An 11,949-nucleotide genomic window follows, 5' to 3' on the forward strand; every position below is an offset into this window, starting at 1 on the left:
AGTTGACATTTTCTAGTTTTCGACATACATGCTAACAATATAATTTTGCACCGAACATGTTATTCAGCTCTAAGTCATCTCATAGACCATCTTACATGACTATTTTTGCAGCACAAATCACAATTTCAGTATTTTGGTGGCACCCATCTTTTGCTTTGCTTCACAGTGTTTCCTTACAGCTAGTCAGCAAATAGTCAAATGACCTTCCAGTGACTGCACAGAACATGGAATGCTTCAAAAATTTGTGCTGCCTCCTTATGCAGAAGCCACGCTAATTTTCTCTGTATTGTTCTAATTTTAGGATATGTGCCACCGAAGCAAGCACAAAGCCCTACTTTTACACATGATTAATGATGAGTCATGGACGAGGCTTGGCTCTGTTAAGTCCAACTAACCTACTTGAGATTCTGAGAATTCTCTTCAATGGCTTCCTGTGAGGTAGAATTTGAAAATATTTTAAAATCTTGAGCTAGAGATAGAAGTAACTTGGACGATTTTCATTATCATGTAAAACAGATCACTCAAGGGCCAACCACAACCGGGAGCCCCTGCTCGTGGAAGGTTCATATGAGACTTTCTCCTGCCTAAGGTTCTATACAGGATATAAAGGTGCCTCACAGCACAGACCTGGTAGCAAAGAAGAAGAAACAAACACTGATCTCTTTCTCTGACGTTATTTGAACCCCTCTGACCCTTCAGAACAAGCCCACCTGATATCTGCTAGAGAAAAGACCAACAACTGCCTCAAAGGATCTCTGACCGTGAAGGTCTCAGCTAATTCTTGGCTAAGATGTGGGTTCCACATTAGGTTCTGAATATGGGGGGAAGGGTCAATCTGCTCACTTTGTCTGCGGATAAAGTCAGGATGCCCAGCAGCCAGAGCAGGGTGCTGGTGCTTTGGGAACAATGGCTGAGCATATAAGCATAGGTATGGGAACTAAAATACATTGTAACTTGAAAGTCACCGTATGAATTTCCAGGAAGGCTTGAGGGATCTGAATCAGTAAGGGCATCTTGGTGTCAAAGGTCAACCATTACCAGGCAGCAGGACCAGTTTGAGTGGCAACAATGCAGCGACAGAAACAATGGAAACAACAGAATGACTGGAATGTCCTTTTTTTCCTCCTCCTTCTGACTTGATAAAAGGGACTGTCTTCCTTGGATTTAGTGAACCCCTTCGGTTCTTGAAAAATTCATGGAGTATATAGGAGACAGTCCCCAGAAGACAGTACAAGACTTTCTGCTAAACTGGACATTTCAAGACCCAAATAACTAATCAGAAAAATCAAAGATGTGACACCATTTTTTATCCCATGCATAGGTGTTATACTTGGATGAAATGAACAATGTTGGGATCTCTAAGGATAAAGGTCTTAAAAGTCCTGAGATAAAGAATCCTCCACCCACTGGTACTTCTAACTTGTCTTGCTTTTTTTGTGAGTTCTGGCTGATGCAAGGAACTAACTCACTGTCATTCTAAAACTATCTGAACCGAACTATGACATCTCACCTGATACGTAAGATGCAATTGTTACAATTATTTTAAACCTCAATTTAGCATTAACTCCCCTTTTAATGTAAACACTTACACATTATGATGACTAGAAACAGCATACTCTCTGGCCGTCTGTCCAGACAGATCTTGAGAAGATACATCAATATTTTGCTCAAGTAGAAGGCTGACTAGACTTGCTGATCCACAACATACAGCAAGTATGAGAGCAGTTCTAAAATGACAGAGATAATTTCTCCCTTAGGAACTGCAATAAAGTTATTTTTAAAGCTAATTTGATATATTTTACCAATTTAACATCTTGTCTCTCCGTGCAGAATTAAACATTTACATGTACCAAAAGACATAGCATCTTGGGTGCTCAAGTGTTCATCTTTGTAAAATACCACCAAGGTTAAAAGGAAGGGACAAAAAGGAAACCTCTTATCTCACTGGGGCGTTGCATAGTAGAAGCTACTAATTTAAAGTCCTTTGATGGGCAAGAAACAATGTTAGGACCACTTATCTGAAGTGGACAAAGATTTAAGTGAAGATTTCATCACAGCTTCCCTAGACTGATACGCTGTAATAGAAAATCAGCTAGGGGGTAACATGAACAAGAGCTCTCTGCATGCTGAAAGCAGTAATAATAATAATAGTAAGAAGAGTAGTCACAGGAGTGTCAGTTAATGATGCCAATAAGCATGTACTAGGCACTGAATTAAGTGCCATATATATCTCTCTTACTTATTATGCACAGTCAACTTTGAAGGATATATTCTCCTACTTTTCATATATGACAATATATTTGGTGGTAAGTAACATTCCCAAGGTCACACACCTAGCAGGTAAGAAAGCTAGGAATTAAACTCAGTCTTGTGTGAATCCAAAGCCTAGCTCTTTTCTCTTTTATCACCCACCTACAGCTTGCCTTCATGAAAGGAAAAGTGTATCCACTTAAAACTATTTTCACTCCCTCTTTCCATACCAATTAAAAACAAAAACATCAAAATACACTGGAAATAAAATAAGAAAGCTGTTGAACCCATAGTATGTGGGAATAGCAATTAATTGTCATGTAGGGATAAGCTAACATTAATATTCTTCAAAGAAAGCAACTTAAAGCAGAGTCATTGAAAAGACAAAAGAATTTTCAACCCCTACTTATGTTTAATATAGCATATTTAGTGGAAAAGCATATAAGACACAGAGGTTAAAAACTGGTAGAAAGGGTTAAGAAGTTCAATACTGAGTCATAAAGTAAACTGAAAGTTAAAGTTCACACTTCATAAAATCAATACAAAATCCCTCCAGCTAACATAAGATCATGTAACCAAAACATCATACAACAAAGAACATCAGTCAATACAATAAGAGAAGATGAATCCTACAAAAACTGTTCTTTATGTTGCCCAGTCCAAATAACTGTTTTTCTACCTGACAGATTTGTGTTGATACTGACCACTATGTCCCAATAAGTACACATTAATCTTATTAATTTAATATTTATGACTTGAGTGACTGCTATCAATCTAGTTAACAACACACAGATTAAAACTAATAACTATACCTTCCATATCCATCAAGTGCATTTAAATTAGCTTTTTTCTTGATTAAAAATTTCACCACTTGCTGTTTTTGTTCATGTACGCCAAGTAACAGCGGTGTGAGGTCATGCTGTAAAACAATATAAAGCAAAAACGAATGCAATTCAAAAAAGTACATACTCCTCAACTGAAGCGGAAACTTTATATAAGATCCTACGGACTTACACGCATACAAAGTAAGTAACATGTAGCTGCTTCCTCCTCAATCTTCTGTGCTTTCCCACGTGCTGCTCCTTCCCTTGGAAACACCCCTTCTCTGCCTCACCACATCAACGCTGATCATCTCAAAAACTCACTTTCAACATTCACTGCTTCCAAGACTCTTTGCTTCTAACCCAGCATTCGGCATGCTATTATTGGATGATAACATTTTTCCCACCTAAACAAAGAGCTTCTTGAGGGCAGGGGCTGTATCTTTTGTCTCTATATCCTCTACCCTAAGAAAAATTGTTGTGTATAAAGCAATAATTTGCATGTAAAAAATTTCTTTAGTTTCACGTTTTACCAAAAGTTCAAGCTCCAACGGGTAATAAAAATTGCTATTAATACTCATACTGCCCATTTGAAAAAATTTCCCAACATTTACTTATTTAAAATCTATCTGTATTTAATTTTTCCAGATTGTTAATAGATAATCAGTTCATAGGACTACTGAAACTAAATTACAGAATTCCTATCTGTATTCTTAATAACTCCATGGTTTCTAGTGTTTAAAACTGCCATGCTGATTATGCCAAAGCTCTACATACTTATGAGACACACTGGATAGTCCATAATACAGCTTCAATTGACAAAAAAACAGTTTACAATTTGCTACAATTCTAATTGAGAAAACTCTGCTCTTAACAACGGCTTACTGACCTAAGCACTTGAATGATAACAAAGAGACACAAAATCCCGAGAGGATCATCCTCTACCGACTCAAAGACTACTCACTGCACATTTCTAAAGACCTTCTGAATGGCAGCGAATAACTGACGGTAGGAAGGAAAGGGTATTACTCTGTAAGCTGATAGATACTGCCAATAATATTCATTTTAATGTCTCACCACAGAGATAAAAGTCAGACTAGGCCAGGAATGGTGGCTCACACCCATAATCCTAGCATTTTGGGAGGCTGAGGCAAGTGAATCACTTGAGCCCAGGAGTTTAAGACCAGCCTGAGAAACATGGCAAAAACCTCATCTCTACTAAAAAAAAAAAAAAAAAGAAATACAAACACTGAGGTTGGAGGACCATCTGAGTGAGTTTGGGGAGGTCAGGGCTGCAGTGAGCTGTGATTGCACCACTGCACTCCAGACTGGGAAACAGAGTGAGACCACATCTCAAAAAAAAAAAAAAAAAAAAAAAAGAGTCAGATTAATGTAATTGGATAGGAAAGATTTAAAGAAATCAGCACATATCCAACTCCAACTCTTCTACAGATATCTTAAGTTTCTGAGATATAAGAATTTACATATTACATTTATGTATTCAGTGGTTCTTAAGCAGCTGTGTATCCAGATTTTGAGAAAACTCTTGTTGTTGTTATTGTTGATGTTAGAGACAGGGTCTCATTATGTTAACCAGGCTAGACTCGAACTCCTGAGCTCAAGCAATCCTCCCCCTCAGCCTCCCTAGCAGCTGGGACTACAGCCATGCACCACTATGCCTGGCTTCAAGGAAACATTTTTAAACATACATATCTAGGCTTTACTGGACTTACTCTATCAAAATCTTCAGGAAAAAGCCGAGACTTATTGATTATTTAAAAATTTTCCTCAGGTTACTGGGATGCAAAATTCTAGCTGGAAGCTAATACAACAGACAGTTACTTCAGTCTCATTTCTCACCCACGTGACCAATTCCCTTTCTCATTTGAAGATTTGGCCAAAAAGAGGAAAGAGTAGGAGACAGACTCATTTGCTGAAAATACCACATAATTTTCCCCGGTAAGAGAAGAACAAGGTCTAGTAAACTCAAAATCCAACTTGATCTTGTTACTGAAAGCTCCTTATCTCCCACCTTCCCATCCAGACATGCTAGATTTGAAAGCAGAGTTGAGACTCTAATTGGCCATTTCTACCAGAATAGGATACTAAGTCAGTTAATTACTTGTTATTCCCTCTGCTCAAGGGTTTCCCATTACATGACCACCAATTCACTGCCAATCTGGTTCTTCAGAGGCCTCCTAAAATTGATCTCTAGGCAGTTCACAACTCACTAACCCCCCCTCCCAAAATGAAAACTGTCATTCTCTAAAATTGAAGAGAACCTTGTCTCACCATACAAAGGAAACAAATAAATGAACCACACACAGATAGACACACACACAGACACAGACACACACACACACACAACCTCTTCATGGTCTTTTCCCTCTATTACCTAATTTCCAAACTGGCCTTGGTATTTCTGATTGCTCTTTTTCCCTTTCCACTTCCGCCTCATGAGCAATCAGAAATATCTTAAGCCTTGCCACTGAGAGGTGCATCACCTCAAATCTATTACTGTTTTTTAGGAATTTGCCAAAGCAGCAGGATTTCTATTCACTGAAACATGTTTAAGTGTTCTTGGAGTTTTCGTGTAAAACCTATTTCAGGGCAAATTTTGCAATTTTACATTCATTAGGGGGAAAAAAAAAAACCTAGGAGGGAAAAATTGAAAAATAGTATTACCTTTTACCAATTCAGTGTTTTCAAAAAAAGTATTTACCACAAGTGCATTAAAAAAAACTGTACCCTCAAATGCTTCTTTGAAAGTAACAACATTTAAAATAAAATCTTAGATAATTAAGTCATTTCAAAATGTTTTCATTCAGGTTATGCTTGAGCTTCCAAATACGGAAAACTGGCCCTTACACAGGTCACTGTTAAAATGAATGCATTTCAGTATTTTGAAAAGAAAACTGGTGGATCTATACCTTGTTTTTTGATTCAATAGCAGCACCATGTAAAAGCAGTGCTTTGGCCATTAATTTATCTTCATTGTAGATAGCATAGTGTAGAGCGGTATTTCCATACTCATCTGGAATATTTGGATCAGTGCCATGTTCTAGCAACATTAACGCACATTCATCTTCTTGGCATTGTACGGCCTGTCAGTGTTAGACCAAAAACAAATTATAAATGCTAGGAATTCCAAGTAACATTCCACAGCTTTCACCAGCTAGTTACATTTAGAGCAGAAAACTCATTTTTATGCTATGTATTGAAATCAAACCCATCTCACGCTGATACAGTTGACTACTGCATACCTCTGTCAGAGCTGTCCTGTTTTTGTTGTCAAGGACATTAAGTTGACATTGTCTGTCCAGCAGGAGTTTTACTACTTCTGAATTCCCATTGGCAGAGGCCAGATGTAGAGCAGTCCTAGGAGAGTGAGAAAACTTTTTAGGAAATTTTGTGCACTAGCTACAGGCACATCAATGATTCGTGTAATTGCAAACACTGAATAGCCTGCTATTACTCTGCCTTCAAAACAAACATTTAATTTTCCCATGAAGAAAGCACATTGTTTATTACCTCTCATTACTCGCTGTATTAATGAAAGAGCAGCCTATTTGAATAGAAACAGCACAGCCCTTGGATGACATTCAGCTTGGGCTGGAACCCTACTTGAAGCTCTGTCACTTCCCAGCTGTTGCTTAGCCTTTTGGTGTCTCAGTTTCCTCATCAATAAAATGGGAATGAAAATAGTAGCTTTCTCACAGGAAACCACTGTAATGCTTAAATGAGACTCTACGCAAAAGATATAGAATAGTTCCTAACACAAAGAACAGCTCAATAATTGTTAGATATTATAATTTTTACTAATACCCTAAAGACCTTTGAATTAAGTGAAATGATACAATTATACCTACACTTTCAGGTACGTTTTAAAGACTACAGGTAACATTGTATTTCAGTGATTCTAAGATGATCATTGTCTCCATGTTGTCTCCACTGAAATACCACTTATAATTCATGATTTACTATAATTGGCGGCATTTAAATAATTCTCTTATTGAGACATAAAATAATGGGGCATCATACAACCCCTGGTGCCTTACATTAAGTAGAATATGTTATAACAGGTCTGGGGCAGTTCCAGTCAGATGACCAGCATTTAAATAGATTTTAGTTCTTAAAAAACCTATGGAATAAGAGGGCTGAGGTGAAAACAAAAACAAATTTCTAAAATAAACTAATTCTTACTTTGGTTTTCAAAAAACTTTAAGCCAAAGAATACCTGGAAATTCAAATAAATACCATGGGCTCATTTTTTTCAATATTTAGATTTATCAATGTATGTACATCAGATATTTCCAATCTTTCATATTAGGATTTAAGACTGTTATAAATTTTCTTTTTTTAAAATGGATTTATGAAACTATTTGCGAAGCTTTTTTCAACGTTTACATTCAGGGGTACAGGTGCAGATGTGCCGGTTTGTTACACAGGTAAATGTGCGCCAAGGGGGTTGGTTGGACAGATGATTTCATTACCCAGGCGTTAAGCCAGTATCCGTTCACTCTATTTCCTGCTTCTCTCCCTCCTCCCACCCTCCACCTCTGATAGGCCGCCCGGCGTGTGTTCCTTCCCTCTAGGTATCTGTGTGTTATCATTTAGCTCCCATTTATAAGTGAGAACACGCAGTATTTGGTTTTCTCTTCCTATGTTAGTTTGCTGAAGATAATGGCTTTCAACACCATCATGTCCCTGCAAAGGACATGCTCTCGTTCTTTCTTTTATGGCTGCATAGTATTCCCTGCTGGTTATCTACCACATTTTAGTTCTTAAAACAACTAAAATAGTCTTTATCCAAGACTTATAAATGTTCAAAAAGGCAATTAAAGGTTATCTTTTACTATTTTCTACCTTCAGAAATGCTTTTGTTTGAAAGGAGGGAGGAAAAGCTTCAATTGAGATTAAGTCCTAATGCTCCAACTTTAAATCTCTCAGCTTGCTCATGCCAGCAGGTAAACATGAAGTTTTCAAAGATGGAAGGATCCTGAGAGATAGTAGAATATGTCTGCCACATAATAGGTGTCTGGCTTATGTCTGATGACTAAATGGATTGAAAGAATGGATAAACGCAGCTTGGGAGTTCAGTATTTTTAAAGAAAACTGCTGTAGAGTAGGAGAATACATGTGCAATAGTAATAATCATTTGTATTTGCTATTTTAATTTTCACAAGTATACAACTCAACTAAAATATCATACTTTTTACACATGTTAACCTATATATAATGAAAAGATAATTATATAATAAAATGTATATACAGTAAAATCTACAGGAACAGGTAAACAGAATCCCTCTATATCTGAAGAGGATAAAAGTTCACAGAAGACAGTCATCCACAGAAATAAAAATAAATAATAGAATGTGAGAAATTAGTTGTATCTATGCAAGCAGCATATTCCTTCTCTTCCCAAGGATTATTTCATTACTAATGAACCTTAACTAAACTTCAGATGTTCATTGCAGAAATCACAGATAAGAGAAAGGGAAAAACTTCACTTACGAATCCCCAGACATAAGTCTGATTATATTTTCTACATATTTTCAGCTAACACAAGAGCAGATTGTTTGTGTATATGTATAACAGATTTTTTTCTCACTTGATATAGCAAAGTACATCTTTGCATGTCAACATATCTCTGTATCTACTGACGCCCTCAATAGTTACTTATTATTCCATCTTATGGATGCACCGAAATTTGTTCATAAAATCTATGAATTCTTCTAAATACACTGCTGTTTTAAGCAATACTAAGAAAAACAGATGTATCTATTTCATAAAGGTATTTCAGTATAATGAAATTGATAAGTAAAAAGCATATACATTTTTTAAATGTAGTTCTTATCACTAAAGTGTCTGTTTGAAAAGCTGCAGCAACTTAAACTTTGAACAACTATATACGTACCACTATTCTTCATCCTCACAAACTTTGTGGATAGAAAACAGTATTTCATTCCTTTTTTTTTTTTTTTTTTTGAGATGGACTCTCACTCCATCGCCCAGGCTGGAGTGTAGTGGCGTGATCTCGACTCACTGCAACCTCCACCTCCCTGATTCAAGCAATTCTTTTGCTTCAGCCTCCTGAGTAGCTGGGATTACAGGTGCATGCCACCATGCCCAGCTAATTTTCTGTATTTTTAGTAGAGATGGGGTTTCACCACACTGGCCAGGCTGGTCTCAAACTCCTGACTTTGTGATCCGCCTGCCTCAGTCTCCTAAAGTGCTGGGATAACAGGCGTGAGCCACTGCACCCAGCCTTTCATTCCTCTTCTAACTTAAGTAGAAAACAGTATTTCATTTCTCTAACTTAAATTCCTTCTCCTACCAGGAACACTGTTTTCCTACATACGCAGGTCACTGGTAGCTACGCTAAAAAGTACTATGCCCAATTTTAAAATGCTTATTTTAATGAGCTTATTTTATTATATCTGCATATATAGGCCGGGCACGGTGACTCACGCCTGTAATCCCAGCACTTTGGGAGGCCAAGGTGCATGGATCACAAGGACAGGAATCAAGACCAGCCTGGCCAAGATGGTGAAACCCCATCTCTACTAAAAATAAAAAAAAAATTAGCCAGGCGTGGTGGCAGGCGCCTGTAATCCCAACTACTTAGTAGGCTGAAGCAGAGAATTGCTTGAACCTAACAGGCAGAGACTGCAGTGAGCCAAGATCGTACCACTACACTCCAGCCTGGGCAACAGAGTGAGACTCCATAAAAAAAAAAAAAATTATATATATATATATCTGCATATACATATAAGCATTTGTGTTTTCTTCTGGTATGTTTCTCCTTTTGTGTATTTAAAATTTTTAATCTATACTCTTATTTTTGTGACATAAAAATCTAGCTAGTTTTCTCCAAAAATGAATTATGAACAATCCACCTTTTTTAAATAATACAAAACATCACCATTATCAAGTGCTAAATTCTTACATATATTTGGGTATTTCTGGATTTCCTATTCTGTTCTACTCACTGATCTTTTCAGCTGTTAGTGAACAATTTGTGGAAATAGCACACGCACATTTTGATATCTGGAAAAGCAAGTCTTTTTCCATTCTGTTACAAAAAAATAATTTATCACAATAATAAAAGACAGCATGTGTAAAAACTCTAAAACTTTCCTATTTTTATTTGGCATAGGTAAAAGTGATAAATAGAAAAAGCTTACATCTTCAGAAAATTCAATCTTCCTTTTCAAGCACACGAACCTGCTTCCCATTTCAGTTTCCTTCTAAGGTTCCTCAGTAAAGAACATACTTACATAGGGTACATTGATAAAAAATCCATACTGGATTTTATTTGAAGAATATTTAGCCTTGAAGTTGATATGTTATGGGGCTTCGTTCTTAGTTCTCAATATACTTTTCTATAATATATAGAACATTGCTTTAAAATGTGTACATTAAAAATTATCTGCTGCATCAACTTAATTTTTCGAGTTAAATCACTTTAAAACAATCTATTAGTGTTCTGTGAGGGAAATTATAATTGGATTGGAAATCAGCTCAAGTTTTGTTTTGTGTTGCTGCTCACAAAGGGACCTGTGCCCTGACCTCTGACCTCGCTGAGGTTTCCACACCCAGGGTGGTGTGGGGCCTGCGGAGACAAGAAAGCAGCCCCCCTCCTCCCCGGCCAGGAGGGTTTGTCCCCATCACCCCCCCACGTCCCTCCTCCTCCCAGCCCAGGCCCGGTTACCTCTTTTGCTTGTCCATCTTGTTCACGTCAGTGTCCCTGAGCATGACGATGAGATCCTTTCTGGGGACTTTACCCCACCAGGCAGCTCTGTGGAGCTTGTCCAGATCTTCTCGAGGGACGTGGTACCTCGGCTCCATGAAGGCGCTGTCGTCGTATTCTTCCCAAGCGCCCACGTTGCTCTTGCTGCTCCTGACTGTCTTCACAGCGGAGTCATCCTGGTCTCCAGAAGCGCCCAGGTTGCTCTTGCCGCTCCCCCTGCAGCAGGGGAAGCAGTGGCAGCACCACTTGGCCATCTTGCTCCTGAATGTCTTCACAGCGGAGTCGTCCTGGTCTCCAGAAGCGACCACGTTGCTCTTGCCGCTCCCCCTGCGGCAGGGCCGAGGCAATGGCAGCACCACTTGGCCATCGTGCTCCTGAAACCAAATGGCTTCTTCACAGAGGACGCAGCCGGCATGGAACCAACTTCAGCCACCATCTGCTTTTAACAGCCAGGGGAGGCTGATGGTAGCGAGCAGATCCCGTCTACCAACCAGTTTCACCAACTAGCAGTTAACTCCGGGTTTCCGATCTGTTTGAAGAGAAAGATCAATCCCAGCCAAAACCTGCCAACGCCAGCAGGGGAGCCCAGCCCACCCCACCCAGGGAAAACCCACATCCACCCGGGGCGACCCCACGCCCACCCCAGGAAGGGCCAACCCCCCCCCCGCAATAAAACACCCAGCCCACCCAAGGGAATGCCAAACCCAGCAGAGAAAAGGTCAAGCCCAGCAAAGGAACTAGGGAGGAAACGACAACCCAAAGGAGAAAACGTCAATCCAAGGAGGTCCAAGGAGGAACAGCAGGCCCAGCAATCGACGCCAAGCCAAGAACGCAAAGCCAAGTCAAGCCGCTACGCGCGTGTGCCCTGCGCGTGCAAGCCGCTACAGGCCAGCCAAGCAGTTACACGTGTGCCCTGCGCGTGCAAGCCGCTACAAACCAGCCAGTTACCAGTCGCGCGTGCGGCGTGCGTGTGCAAACCGCTACAAGCCAGCCAAGCCGGTAAAGGCCAGCCAAACCGTTACGCGCGTGCGGCGTGCGCGTGCATCTCAGGTGGCACCAGTGCACGTGGCACAGACAGTGGCGGATCCGTGCAAACCGCATGGTTAAGTCTTGGCGCCACGAATG

The 11,949-nt window shown here is 39.4% G+C and overlaps 1 non-coding gene and 1 pseudogene across 2 annotated transcripts in view; both read right to left on the minus strand.

The window, feature by feature from the left end:
* LOC100426142 (putative POTE ankyrin domain family member M) overlaps positions 1-11,291 on the minus strand; it is a 64,802-nt pseudogene extending 53,511 nt beyond the window's left edge. The window contains exons 1-5 of the transcript XR_013401924.1: positions 10,786-11,291; positions 6,335-6,449; positions 6,002-6,175; positions 3,063-3,169; positions 1,590-1,727 (exon numbers count right to left, since the gene is read on the minus strand). The product of XR_013401924.1 is annotated as a putative POTE ankyrin domain family member M (transcript). The remainder of the gene's footprint in view (positions 1-1,589; positions 1,728-3,062; positions 3,170-6,001; positions 6,176-6,334; positions 6,450-10,785) is intronic.
* Positions 219-325, minus strand: LOC114671562 (U6 spliceosomal RNA). Its single transcript, XR_003721602.1, has one exon. It is a non-coding gene; the product is annotated as a U6 spliceosomal RNA (small nuclear RNA).
* Positions 11,292-11,949: the final 658 nt, after the last annotated feature.

Source organism: Macaca mulatta, chromosome 12 (genome assembly GCF_049350105.2).
Source record: "Macaca mulatta isolate MMU2019108-1 chromosome 12, T2T-MMU8v2.0, whole genome shotgun sequence".
Classification (NCBI taxonomy): domain Eukaryota; kingdom Metazoa; phylum Chordata; class Mammalia; order Primates; family Cercopithecidae; genus Macaca; species Macaca mulatta.